This window comes from Choloepus didactylus, chromosome 2 (genome assembly GCF_015220235.1).
Source record: "Choloepus didactylus isolate mChoDid1 chromosome 2, mChoDid1.pri, whole genome shotgun sequence".
NCBI classification, from domain to species: Eukaryota; Metazoa; Chordata; class Mammalia; order Pilosa; family Megalonychidae; genus Choloepus; species Choloepus didactylus.
The window spans coordinates 143,168,721-143,183,530 of NC_051308.1; the positions used below are offsets into that span (position 1 = coordinate 143,168,721).

Genomic DNA, 14,810 nt, shown 5'->3' on the forward strand with positions numbered 1-14,810 from the left:
CTTAGTGTGATATTGATACCGCCTCCTCACCTTACCCTCCAACGTTTGAACATGCAATCCACTGATGGATTCTTTTATTCACATATTCAGCAAATATTTATTAAGTGTTTACTCTATACCAGGCCTCTAGGACCTGAAGATTCAGTAGCGAAGAAAACAGACAAAAATCCCTGTCTTTATCAGAACTGATACTATATTGATAAGAGAGACACCAAAAACAAGATTAATAAGTAAAATAAAAAGTATGTCAGTTGGTGTGATGGTTTGAAGCTGTTATGTACTCCCCCAAAAATCATGTTCTTTTATTCCATTGCTGTGGATGTAGACCTATGTGGGTGGGACTTTTAATTAGGTTATTTCAGTTGAGGTATGTGTTTTAATCCTCTTACTGGAGTCCTTTATAAGAGGATAAAAGACAGAGAGAAGACACAGAAAAATCCCCTGGAGAAGCTGAGAGATGACACACAGAAAGCACACAGGAAGCCACTGAAGCCAGAAGCTGGAAGCAACAAAACCCAGCAGAGAAGGGAGAGACCTGCGGACGTCACCGTGTGCCTTGCCATGTGACAGAGAAGCCGAGGATCGCTGGTAGCTGGTCAGCCTTTCAGAAGAGAGCAGTGCTGCTGATGCCTTAAGAATTAGGACATTTTCATAGGCTCAGAACTAAAACTTGTAAGGTAGTAAATTCCCATTGTTAAAAGCCAACCCGTTTCTGGTACACTGCCTTTCGTCAGCTTTAGCAAACTAAAACAGATGGTGATAAGTGCTAAGGAGAAGAATGAAGCAGAACGGTGGGCAGGGAGTGTTAAGATGCTGCAACTTCGGATAAGGTGACTAGGGAGAGCCTAAATGAGAAAGCCTCATTTGAATAATTATTGGGAAGAGACATGAGAGTGAGCCCTGGGATTTTCAATAGGAAAAGCATTTCTGACAGAGGAAACAGCAAGGGCAATGGCCTGGAGGTGGAAGCATGCCTGACTTATACAAATAAGAGCAAGACCAATATGGCTGTGCAGAGTGAAAAGGTGGGTAAATCCTGGGAGCTGAGGTCAGAGAAACAGTGAGTGAACAAATGTTACTGAGCCAAGGAGTCCATGCGTTTTACCGAATGAGAGCTGAAACTAGGAGGATCTGAGCAGAAATGTCACCATCTCTCTCATGTTTAAGAGGGGGCATTTTACATCACCCTTTTGCTTGACTGAAAGTATCTGTAAAACCACATCATTTAAGATTAATTTCTATTTCAGAGACACTGAAGTGTGAAAATATGTGTCTCAGAATCAACAAAATATTGTATTTTGCTTCCAATGTGCATTTGAATTATTACTTTTTTTTTTTTTTTCCTGTGGAATTTCACTTCTCTTTTCTTATTTCACTGTAGCTATATCTGCTTTTATTCCCTGGGAATAGATATTTGGTATTATATAAATCCTCTATTACCTGTGGAGACTTATTTTAGTGGTAAGGTTGACTTTCATGTTTTTTTCCACTACTTTCTTGATTATTTGTTTGATTTTTTTAGGGTAGAAATATCTCAGTGAGGCCATTTATTACTCTGTGGCTATATGCACTCTTTGGGGTAATTATTTTTCTAGGCCTTAGAGAACATGTCTAATGAGACATTACATAAGAACTATTAATGGCAGGCTGTGGATACTAGGGGATGAGCTGAGAGTAAGGTTGTTGAAAGGTCAAACTCAAGCAGGTTCTGGGCCTGCTGGAAAAGCTCAGGGGCCAACCAGAGATTCTCACTTTTCCCTGGGATAGAGTCATTCATTTGCATAGCCGGATGGAGAATATTAGCAAAATGTCTTTCCTGCATCTAGGACCAAGAGGTACATACGCCACTTGAAACCACACTGAGAACAGTGTGCATCTTCTTTTGTCGAGGCTTTAACAGCCTAAAACTTGTATGGACTTGAATGGGATTACTGACAGAGTGGCTCTCCTGAAACTGGTTTTAGGAAATACAGTATCTAAAATGTATGTTCTATCTTACTCACACTCTAGAGGAAGCCTAAATTGGTGTCACTGCCATAAGGAATTTACAAAAAGGCATTTTCCTTTCTCTATTTACAAATCTATTTCACAAAAGTCCTTGGAAGTGGTGATCAGATTGGTTGGTGGTTCTGCCCTGGCCCAAAGCTACTATGTTTCTGGAGAAGAGGTCTTGTGGTATGACCTCTTCTCTGTACTCAACTCTAACCTATAGAAAGGTTTGTAACTTATCAGTCTGGTATTATGATTAAGAAGACTGATATTGGTTTCTTTTTTTTTTCTTTTTCTTTTTCTGACATTATTTTGACTGACCTCAGTTTAAGTCCCACTTCCGTCATTTGCTATTACTATCTCATAGGGTTTTAATGAAAGTTGCATGCATGAGATAATGAACATTAATTGATTTGTACAATGCCTGGTAATTTGCCTTATAAATGTCATCTATTACCATCATCACTTCCACCACCACCACCACCACCACCACCACCACCATCACCATTATCCTAATCACTGTTAATATTATTAGTTGGTAAAATGGAAGCTGAATGGCTATCCCAGTATTTTGTCTTTGGAAATGTGTCATTCTTCTGCCAAGGTCCCTAGGTCTTAGGTTAATTTTAAGGGCTATATCTTAATCTGTTCAAATCATTGTAGAAGATGATACATATGCTTTAAATATGTATGATCAATTCTTGTCATTTTCCGTGGCTATAATGAAGTTGTTTCTTTTTTTTTTTTCCCTGATGATCTCATCAGCATTTTAGTTGGAAAAAGAAGAAAAGAGATATTAAGTATTTTCCTCTACCTGAATCACCTTCTCAGAATTTCAATTCTAAAAATCTCTAACTGTCTTTAAGCGCTAAATACCTAATTCAAATTAAGAATAATATGGACCATATCTCTTCTACTAATTTATAAAAATATAGTTTCATTAGATGTCCTTCTTAGTTGACTTCATGTTTGGGGATTGAACCAGGTCGCCCACAAAAGGCATGCTCAGGTCCCAACCTCTGGTCCTGAACCCATTTGTAAACAGGACCTTTGAAGATATTATTAGTTAAGGCGTGCCCAAACTGAATGAGAGTGGGCCTCAAACTAATCTGGCTGAAGTGCTTATAAGCAAGGAAACTGGACACAGGAAGCAGCCAAAAGCTGGAAGTCAGCAGAACCTGAAAGAGAAAGGAGAAGACAGTACCACATGCATTGTCATGTGACAGAAAAGCCAAGGAACCCCAAAGATTGCTGGCCAGTCAGAGGATACCCACCCTGAGAGGATGCAAGGCTTCTAGCCTCTGAAAGTGAGCCAACAAATTCCTGTTGTTAAACTAAACTATGGCACAGTATTTGTTTTAGCAGCTGGAAAACTAAAACACTTCAATTTTAGGAAAGTTCTTTGCTACAAGGATACGCTAATTTGAATGTATTATGTTCCCCAAAATACCATTATCTTTGATATAATCTTGTGTGGGAAGATATATCAGTGTTAATTAGACTGTAATTATTTGAGCGTTTCTGTGGAGATAAGACCCACCCAACTGTGGGTGATGACTCTGACTCCATAATTTCCATGGAGGTGTTACCCCACCCATTCAGGGTGGGTCTATATTAAATCACTGGAGCCATATAAATTAGCTGACAAACAGAAGGAACTCAGTATAGCTCTGAAGAGGAGCTACAGCCAAAAGGGACACTTTGAAGAACGCACTGGAACTGAGAGAGGAGCTTCAGCTTACAGAGACATTTTTGAGACGACCTTTGAAAGCAGACTTTTGCTTCAGAGAAGCTAAGAGAGGACAAACGCCCTAAGAGCAACTAAGAGTGACATTTTTGAGGAACCTGAAGCCTAGAGAGGAATGTCCTGGGAGAAAGCCATTTTGAAACCAGAACTTGGAGCAGACACCAGCCACGTGCCTTCCCAGCTAACAGAGGTTTTCTGGACGTCATTGGCCATCCTCCAGTGAAGGTACCCGATTGTTGATGACTTACCTTGGACGCTTTATGGCCTTAAGACTGTAACTGTGTAACCAAATAAACCCCCTTTTATAAAAGCCAATCCATTTCTGGTGTTTTGCATTCCAGCAACATTAACAAACTGGAACAAAGGAACTGTGCCTTCTGACCATGTTGTCTAGTCTGTATAGGAACATGTACACTCAACAAAACTTAATTCAAGTGGGAGAATAAGATAAGTTAGAAATGTACCAGGCCAAAGAAGTTCCTGTAGGGCTTTGGTTTCCCCTCCAACACCACATTGCAGGTTTTAATAACTTTAAAGGTAGGAAATTCAATTCATATTCTCTGTTACAAAATAGCATGGAAAGGACCAGCTTTAAAGGGATTTAAAGCTTTAGTGATTTCCCCCACAAATAGAACAGTTTGGCCCCTTGTTGGAGGAAAACTTTTTTGCAAAAAGCAGCAATACCAGAATAAGTAACAAGAGATTTTAAGTTGGTGAAAACAGAGCTTTACATTTAATAGCAAGGCTAAGGGTAATTTCTAGCTTCAGTTGTATTCAGCTAGAAATTAGCCACAAAATTAAATGAAAACCATTAATACTAAGAACTTAGGCAAAGAAAACAATATGCTTCTCCAACAGTGGGTACATATTCTAAGAACAGTAACAGCAGTAATAATGGTGACCATTTACTGCATTCCTACCATGGGCTGCTATATCAAGCAGTATACTTTACATACGTTATTTTATTTAACCTGCATATAAATCTTACAAAGTTGGTATCTTCCTTATACAGCCGGAAAAGATGTGGGAGAAAGAGATTAAGGAGGCCGCACAGCTATTTGTGGCATAGCAGGGATTCAAACCAAGGTCAGAGCACATGTTCTTTCCCTTCTGACTGAACAGCATCAGGCCCTGAGCTTGCTCACTGGTGCCTTTCAAAAGTGTAAGTGATTTGGCTCCTATCTTCAAGGAATTTGCAATCTATTAATATATAGATAAGCAAAAATAAAACAAAAAGCAATGCCTGTAATTCAAAACAGAATATGATATGTGTCATAACAGAGGAAAAAAATAAAGTGGTACAGAAAGGTGCAGAATGGCAGAGTAATTCTGATTGTGGGGTAGGAGTGGATTTGGGATGGACCATTAGTGGTAACTGTTAACTCACTAGGTAGTAATGGAGGCCAGGGAACACCTGCCTGAGGGTGTGGCATAAACAGAGATTCAATACTATAGAGTGTGACAAAAAGAATGGACACTGAGGGCTGTTTGAAGTCTGGAGTGAGAAAGGAGAAACATGGGAAATGCAGCTGGAAGGGCTGAATGAAGACTGTTCAAGGGAGGGTGTAAATGATAATGAGTATGCAATGGAATCTGCAGAAAATGGGGAGCCATTGAAGGTTTTTGACCAGGGCAGTATTGTCCTTTTGATAGATAACAGAGTCAGAGCTATGAAGAAACAGATAAGGGAAGGAGGAGGGGAAAGAAGCAAACCAGTTAACTTGAATTATGACTACCGCGATAATCATCAACAAAAATAAGGAGCACCTGGTTCCTTCACACTCACTCATCCAGCAGCATTCACTCAACATCCATCTAGCCTGTGTCAGGAACTTAAAATGGATAGTGAAGAAACAGACTTTGCCTTTAAGGATTCATGCCTAAGGGGGAAATAGAAAAACAATCAGATAAAGAAGAAAAAGTGAAAGGCATTTCATGTAGAGCAAACACCACCTTGAAAGTCACAGAAGCTTCACTTTGGAGTTTCTGGAGAATTGCAGGTGTTTCTTTATAGTTTGTATCTAGAGTGAGAACAGGGAAGTAGCAAAAGATGAAAATAGAAAGGCAGGTCATTGCCAGGTCCTAAAGGGATCTCCCTTGGTGTCTTTGGATTTACATAGAAGACAAGGTAGAGTCATTGAAGGAATCTAAGGCAGAGGATTTGGGATGAGGGGACAGGAGTTATAATCAGATTCCTGATGCTAGGGGAACTGAAACAAGGAGACCAGAATGCTGGGAGGCAAGAATCAGTAGGGTTTTGCAATTGACTAAGAGGTGGGCATTGGGAGAAAAGCCTATATTGCTGATAAAGTTATCTAGAATAACAGGTAGAGTGAAGTGAGATAGAAGACCATGCCTTGAAGGCAACGGTGATAATACAGATAGCAATTGTCCCAAACAGTCTTGCAGGGTGTGGGTATACTAATATGTGAACATCTGAAATGATTTAGTTACAATTTTTGGAAGCCAACAGGAGTCAAGACTACAGTTAAGTTTTGAAATATCCAGAGACCTCCTACACTTCCAAACATGCTTTTAGGCCTCAAGCTTTTTTCATTTTTATGTTTGTTAGTTTTTGTTTACTAGAGATCAAATTTTACACAACATATTAATTTTTTCTACAATTTGTTGAGCACTTATTATATGCAAAAGTACCCTTGTAGGCACTGTACCGCTATATAAATTGTTTTCCTTTCTCATTCAATTTTTGGCACACATTTTATGGAGGCAAACCTTTACTTAACATCATAAAGGCCCCCAATCCTGATATAGTTTCATGATGAGACCAACATAGAATGCTTTAAGGTGTGTTTTTCAAATTGGGATTTCTATATCCATGTCAATGCTCAACCATAGCCTCAAAGATAGCCAAAATTCATGAATAAACATGCATAATCTTGACATAAATATTTTACAAAGATTAGAGAAAATATTGTGGAATAGTCATAATTCATAAGATATTTAAAAATAGGAGAACTTAAAGAAATTTTGATTTTGCATTGGCCACTGATGGGTTTCTCTCAGACTACTAAGATATATGTTCAACTTTCCTATGCTATAGAAAGTTAACTCTTTGAGTAAAAATGTTTGACATATACACCACATTAAAATATGTCTCAGAAGCAAATCTGCTTAACTACTGAACTTTACATTTAATAACTGATCTATTTTGGCCTGATAATTCTAGGGGAGTTAACTGTTACGATTTGCAACAGTTTAGCCAATATAATTTATAAAAATTATGGACCGAGAAAGTAGCTTCCCTACAGTCTGTTTTTCCAGGAATAACTGCCAGATTATATAAGAAGATATCCAAATTTCCTTCAATCACTGTGAGCTATCATTGCTAGACAGCAGTCTAGGGGGAATCTCACTGGCCTCTCTGACAAAGGCACACCCTAGTTGCCTGTTTAACATTAGGCCTTCATCCATTATCCTTAGTTTTGTAATCTAAAACTAGTGGCAAGTGAGCATCCCCTAACCCCACCCTGTGATTGTCCCTATTTACAAGTATAAAAGCGAGGTCATGTGGGTACCACAATTAAAATGTATAGTCTCTCCAATAACATGACTGAGGCCCTAGCATATAAATAGCATATAAATAGCTAACATAATATTGGAAGGATAATTTCTTCACTAACAAAACACTAAGATTTTAGAAAGACTGAACAAATCTTGACTTACGCATGGTTGATAAATGAAGTGACTGATTATATATTTCATATTTTGATGAAGAATGCAGGAGTAATTTCTAAAAGACCCCTAGAAATACTGAAATAGCACCTTAAATAAAACCTAATTGAAGCCATATATATATCCAAATTCACATCTTTTAAATTATAAAACAATTTCACATAAATTGGATAATAGAGTTGAAGTTTTTGGACTAAACCTGTAGTTTAAATAAATGTAGATTTGGGAAAGGTTTTCGGTTTTTAGTGAGAGGAGTCACATAATCATACTCTGATTCCATTTAGTACTATGTGTAATGTATGGGTAAAACAAGGCCAGGTGTTTATAAATTGTAGAAAAGATAGAGATATAAACCAACAACTGTAATTCCAGGAAGACAGTAAATAAGCATTACAGATGAAGTGCATAGGGTTTTAGATATAACTTAGAGGCCCTTATTTAACCATAACTAAGTAAATAATAAGAATAGCTAATATTTATTTAGTGCCTTCTAGTATGCCCTGTGAGCTTTACATATATCATCACATTTAATCCCAACAACAACCCTTTGAGGGAAGATATTATTTCCATTTTACAGAAGAAAAAGAATAAGACTCAAAGAAGTTGAGAAATCTGTCTAGTTTCTGCTGTTAGAAAGCAGTAGAGCTGACCTATTCTGATCTGCTTTTCACCAATATCTGTTATTCCAATACAAGTTATTTCCATTACTTGTAAACCACAGGGTTTTAAAAAGGAATCAAAGTCATAAATAAGAAAAGTTTTCCAAATGAAGGGAATGTTATGAGAACAACAAATATTGCAGAATCATCAGTACAGCTGGAATATTATCTACATGCAGAACATAATGAGGCCTGAGGCCATAAAACATTTTTTTTTTTTTAATTTTGGTTTTGAGCAATAGGAACCATAGCCAACCCTCAAGATACACAAATCTAAAATTACTAAATAAAATCATTGAAATAAACTTTTTTAATGCATTCAGGATCTGAAAAGAAAATAAAGAATGCTGGTTTCACCTTGAGGACTTCATAAACCCTGATGACTTTAGGTTTTTAAACTCTAAGGTCTTATAGAACACCTTCCCTACAAAGAGCTGGAACCCAAAGGGTTATACATACAGGTAAGGGAGAACTAGAAATAAACTTGCTCCCCTTCCACCCCAAGGCACATCAAGTAAAACTGCCTATTTCTAACTTAGTATATGAAAAAAAAAAAAAAAAAAAAAGATATCTCTCCAGAGTACATAGGAGAAAATGGAATCACAAGCCTGTCCTCATATACCTTTACAATCCATATTCACACTGAAAATCCACAATGGGAGACTTAGAAATATCAAGCAAAGAATTTGTTTTAAACTGTTGCTGGACTGGCAATACTGAAGCCTATATTCCAGCCATGGAGGTCTAATGACTTTTCCCTCAAAGAAAAGACAAATGTGCTCTAGAGAAACAAAATATTCCAGGCCTAATCTAAGAATTCCTACAGATAAACTTCTGAGGAATATGAGTTCACAAATACACAAGGAAACAAGACACTATGAGCAACAGCTGGGATAAGAGACAGCAGAATCAAAAAGACTCCATTATTGGAATTAAGAGAAACCTTAATATAAAACAAATATATTAAATATATTTAAAGAAATAAAAGAAGGTACTAAAATCATGAGTAGGGACAAGAGACTATGAAGAATAACCAAGTACACTGGAGAATAACCAAATAGAACATCTAGAAATAAAATATTTGATGTAGAAGGAATATAATCTCCAAAAGAAAAGTAGATAACAATTGTTCAATAAATATTAAATAAATGAAGATACTGAAATTTAAAACTCAATGGACATATTTAATAGTAAATAAGACAGAACTGAAGACAGAATCAGGTAACTAGAAAATAGATATGAAAATCTTATCAATGTAGCTTAGAAAGAAACAAAGAATACACGAAAAAGAAGTGAAGACACATGAAGCACAGTGAGAACATCTAATAAGCCATATGTCGGAATTCCAGAATGCCAGAAATATTAGGTGACATGCAGAATCTGATGACATGATGACCAGAAATTTTGTAGAACTAATAAAACACATCAGTCCTCAAATTCAAGAAGCTTACTAAATCTCAAACCAGATTACAAAAAGAGAAACTCACATTTAAACATTACAGAGCAAAGATGCAGATATAGAGATCTTAAATGTAACCAGAGAAAAGAAGTTGTCAGACAACTTATATTTTCTGTCTACCATGCAATTTAGCTAGATTCAGTAATAAAACTAGAATCTGTAAAGAAAAAAAAAACACGTATATATAATTTGCAAAAACCCATAGCTTTGGGAAAGTCTAAAATTGCATGATAAAAATATCAAATACATTAAGTAGAAACATAGAGAGAAAGATATCTCTTAAATGCTTTTGTTTTAAAAAGGATGTAAGGTTTAAAATATGACTTAAGAAAGCAAAATAAGAATTTATGAAAAATATTATTGAATAAACCACATACAAAAGAGAAAGGAATTAATAAACAGCGTAAATTAATGAAAGAATTTGAAAGTTCTAATAAAATTGATACACCTCAAGAAGCATAGATCAAATAGAAAAAGAAGACAAAAATAAACAATATTAAGAATGAAAGATCATTATAAATGCATTAGAGAATCTAATGGAGTTTGCCCTGCGGGTTTTAGGAATTGTTTTGGTCCTGTGAACGATGTTTTCCTTTCAGTTTCTCCTTATGGCAATGGGAATGTTTATTCTACGACTGTCCCTCCTTTGTATACTGGAAGCAGATAACTAGTTCTAAGTTTCACAGGTCCACAGGTAGAGGAGAACTTTGCTTTAGGACTAGACCACACCTATAACTGATTTTGATGAGATCTTGTATTTACCTATTGTTACTGAAATGATTTCAGTTTTTGTGATATTGTGGTGGGATGAATGCATTTTGTATATTGAAAGATCATGTCATTCTGGGGTCCAGGGAGTGGAATGTGCTGGTTTGGATGTATTATGTTCCCCAAAATGCCATGTTCTTTGATGCAATCTTGTGGGGGCAGATATATTTAGTCTTGATTAGGTTGCAACTTTTGGATAGGGTAGTTTCCTTGGAGACGTGACTCAATCAACTGTGGGTGAGACCTCTGATTGGATAATTTCCATGGAGGGGTTACCTGTGCCACCCATTCAGGGTGGGTCTGAATTAAATCACTGGAGCCATATAGAGGAGCTGACAAACAGAAAGAACTCAGAGCAGCTGTGAGTGACATTTGGAGAGCAACTGAGAGAGACCTTTTGAAAGCAGCCATTGAAAGCTGACACAGACATTTTGCAGAATGCCATTTTGAAACACAACCTGGGAGCAAGCAGACACCAGCCACATGCCTTCCCTGCTAACAGAGGTGCTCCAGATGCCAATGGCCTTTCTCCAGTGAAGGTACCCTGCTGTTGATGCCTTACCTTGGACACTTTATGGCCTTAAGACTGTAACTCTGTAAACAAATAAACCCCCTTTATAAAAGCCAATTCACTTTTGTTGTTTTGTATAACGGCAGCATTAGCAAACAGGAACAGAGAACAATGACTTCCTATTTCTTTCCCTTGCATTTTTTTCTTCTTAGCCTTTATAATTATCATACATATCACATATTTTATTTTATTTTAATCTTTTTTACTGTACACCTCCCCAATTAGAATATAAGTCCCATGAAGGTATAGGTTTTTGGTTGTTTCATTCAGTGCTGAATCTGCAATGCTTTCAATAATGCTTAGCACATATTGGCACTAAGTAAATATTTGTACTTAGGTTTCAAGAACTTAATGGCAACACATTTGAATAATTAAGATAAAAAATGAGCAAATTCTGAGAAAAATATAACTTTGCACAATTAATTTAACAGGAAGCAGAAGACCTGAATTGTCCTATGTCTGTTAAAGAAATCAAATCATCAGTTACAAAACTTAGTAAAAAAAAAAATGTAGACCCAGATGATGCTACCAAACACTGAAGGTACAAATAATGACAATCTCACACAAATTCATCTACAGTATAGGAAAAGAGGAAATACTTCCTTATTAAAACATGGGGCTAGTATAACCTTGATTAAAAAACTGACATTTCTAGACACACAATGGTAATTACAAATCATTCTTATTCAGAAATGTAGATACAGAAGCCCTAAAAAAAATTCTTAAATCAAATTCAGCAATAGCCAGGTTGGTTTTACTCCAGGGATCTAAGGTTGGTTAAAATTAGAAAAACTGTTAGTGTAAATTACTGCATTAAGAGAATAAAAGAGAAAAATCATACGCTTATCTGAGTAGATATAAAAAAAATTCAGAACTTCAACACAAACTTATTCATCAAACTGTCATCAAATAAGAGTAGATAAGAACTGTCTTAAGCTGATTAAAAGTATATACATATAAACCATAACAAATATCATTACTAATGGAAAAAACTCTTGAAAGCATTTACTTTACAATCAGTAATGATACAAGGATGCTCCATCACCATGAAACATAATGCATTTTTCAGCCAACTGAATAAGAAATGGAAAAAGAAATAAAAGGTATAATAATTGAAAAAATGAGACAAAATTATCATTATGAACTCACGATAGGATTTTCTACATAGAAATCCCCAGAATCTACAAATCAGAAAAACTGAAAATAATTTAGAAGACTATTGGACATAAGATAAATATGAAAAAATGAATTACATTTCTACATTTTAGCAAAAAAAAAGAAAGTAAAAATTTTAAAATATACAATTTATAATAAAAACAAAAAAAGTAAGGTACTTAGGAATAAATTTAACAAAATATGTACAAGACCTTTTTGGAAAAAAAATTAAAAACCTTATTCAGAGATATCAAAGAAAACCTAAATAAATGGTGATATATCTGAAAAATTATTCTCCCTATCTTAAATTTTCCAGCTATTTGTCTTTCTTTTGATTTCAGCTTAAGTATCAATTCCTCAGATATTCCTTCCAAAACAGCATTTACTTAGGAAGTAGGTTCTTCTTTTTTTGCTATCTCAGCCCTATTTCAGCCCCTTGTCCATTTCCTTTTTAACATTATTAGAACAAGCAATTATTTTATTTATTTACCTAAGTACTTTCCTGTTGGAATGTAAGCTCTACCATGAGGAGTCATATTTGTCTTTCAACTATTGCAACCCCAATGCTTACATTGTGTGGGAATATGATAAATATTTGTAGATTGAATGAATGACTTTAGAAAAAAGAAATGTTAGTAAAGGATTATATTTATTTCTCTACAGTTTCCCAAGGACTATTTCTTCACACTTTTAAACACCACAACTTAAAATGTGCCTTACCTAACCCTAAAGGCCAACCTCACAAAATTTTGAGCAAAACAATCCAATCTGAGGTTGATAGCTATTCTTACTTTAAAAATACAGTTTTCTTACTTAAAAATATCATTACTGGTTTGCTTTTCTCTATTACTTCCTTTTATGGGAAAAAAAAAATCAACCATTCAATCAATTTATTCACATGCTAAAAAATTTCTCCTCACAATCAAGAAAGATGGGAAATTATCATTTTGAAAAGTTCTTGAAAATAATATACCTAAATAAAAAGATTAGATTGCCACTCCATCAGAAGACAATAGAAAATTCAAAAATTCAATTCGAATCTGACAGCTACATCTTCTTAACAAGTATTAATTAAATTGCAGGGGAGAGAAAAGAGGCGTTTTAACAATAAAATTATATTATTTTCTGAATTGCCAGAGAGGTAAGATGTGTCGGAAGAAATTAGAGGCTTGATTATACAATGCTGTTTGTGATTACTAAGTAGTACCTTTTTTATATACTTTACAATACATACTTTTCTTAAAAAGTAAAAACATCTTTCCTTGAAACCTATTGCTGATTTTGTTACTGAAATATAACTTATTCAGTAAAACACAATGTATTCGCTAAAAATCACAAATGGACTCATGAGACACCTACGCTTGAAGCCGACACATCATCTTTCAATTCAGCACCTCCAACATCAACTTCCCTGAAATAAAGGAGTAATCATGATTTCCTGTGACACTGTGGGCAACAGAAAGCCAGTTATTTAAAATGTAACTTTTTGGAAATGAGTGACCTCCTTTGAATCTTCTGCACAATAGAAGCACAGTAAATACACACTGGATTGAAAAGGATTCATTTCTTTTTAGGTGCTTCCACAAATCCCATGAAAAGAAAAATGATATGACTCTTTAAAAATAAAAAATAATATTAAGGTCTTTTAACCCTTTAGGTATAACAATTTCCTATATTTATTTCTCAAAAACACAATCTAGAAAAGTAATATACTATGTTACCATTAGGTTTTCTGAAGTTATAAAAATCATTGCAAAGCCAAAATCTCACAGACCTTACCAATTTCACAGACCTTAGCAGTGCATACATTTTTCTGTCATCGCATTATATTCCATTCACTACTTAATCAAATATCCCACATATTATCTCATTTAATTCTCACTATATTCCTATAAGTTAATATTATTTTCCTCAGTTTGTTGATAAGAAAAAATAGGGGTTGTAGAGGTTCAAGTATTTTAAACTCTGTCCAGTACCCAGTTCTTCAACTTGTGATCCAAATTCTACTATACTACAAAAATCCAAAATGGTTCCACAAACTTCAGGGCATATATGAGCCAGCTCACAGGACTGCATGAAAGATGCTCAATTTATATTTAACTTTTATTCGATCTTTTCAATGTCAACTTACATGCATAGCTTAAGATACAGATGAAATATATGAATATAATAGTGCAAGTAAATAATTTGTAAATTAAAAATGTACATTTATTTGGAAATATGCTAAAAAATAATAGGTGACGGAGTATATGATCAAAAAAGTCTAGTGACTACCATGCTATCTTTGCCACAGTACTGCATACATTGTACATTAACCAGGTGAATTTCCTTGATGCTTCTTTCAGACATTCATCTCTTTTTTTTTTGAAAACTCACCAAAGCTAAAACTTCCAGTAGAAATAACCTCTCCTCTCTGACTCAGTCAAGCAAACAACCATACACAAAGCAGCTCTTAAAATTGAAACACACTCTAACACAACAGTGGCAGCAGCAGCAACAACAGCTAATCCTTTTAATCCTTGCTATGTATTTGGCATGATTGTAAGCACTTTGTGTTAACTCATTTAACCCTATGAACTAGGCACTATTTTTAATCTCCTCTCTACATATTAAGAAACTGAGGCACACAGGAGTTAGCTAACTTGCCCAAGACCGCATAGTTAATAAAGAACTATCAAAATTTTATTCCCTCTGGTTCATCAGTTTTACTTCTAGATATTTATTCTACAGATATATACTGATACATTTACAAAATAAATTATGTACAAA

The 14,810-nt window shown here is 35.2% G+C and overlaps 1 protein-coding gene across 1 annotated transcript in view; it reads right to left on the bottom strand.

The window, feature by feature from the left end:
* Positions 1–14,810, bottom strand: part of SNX7 (sorting nexin 7) — a 101,715-nt gene that overhangs the window by 27,726 nt on the left and 59,179 nt on the right. The window lies entirely within an intron of this gene.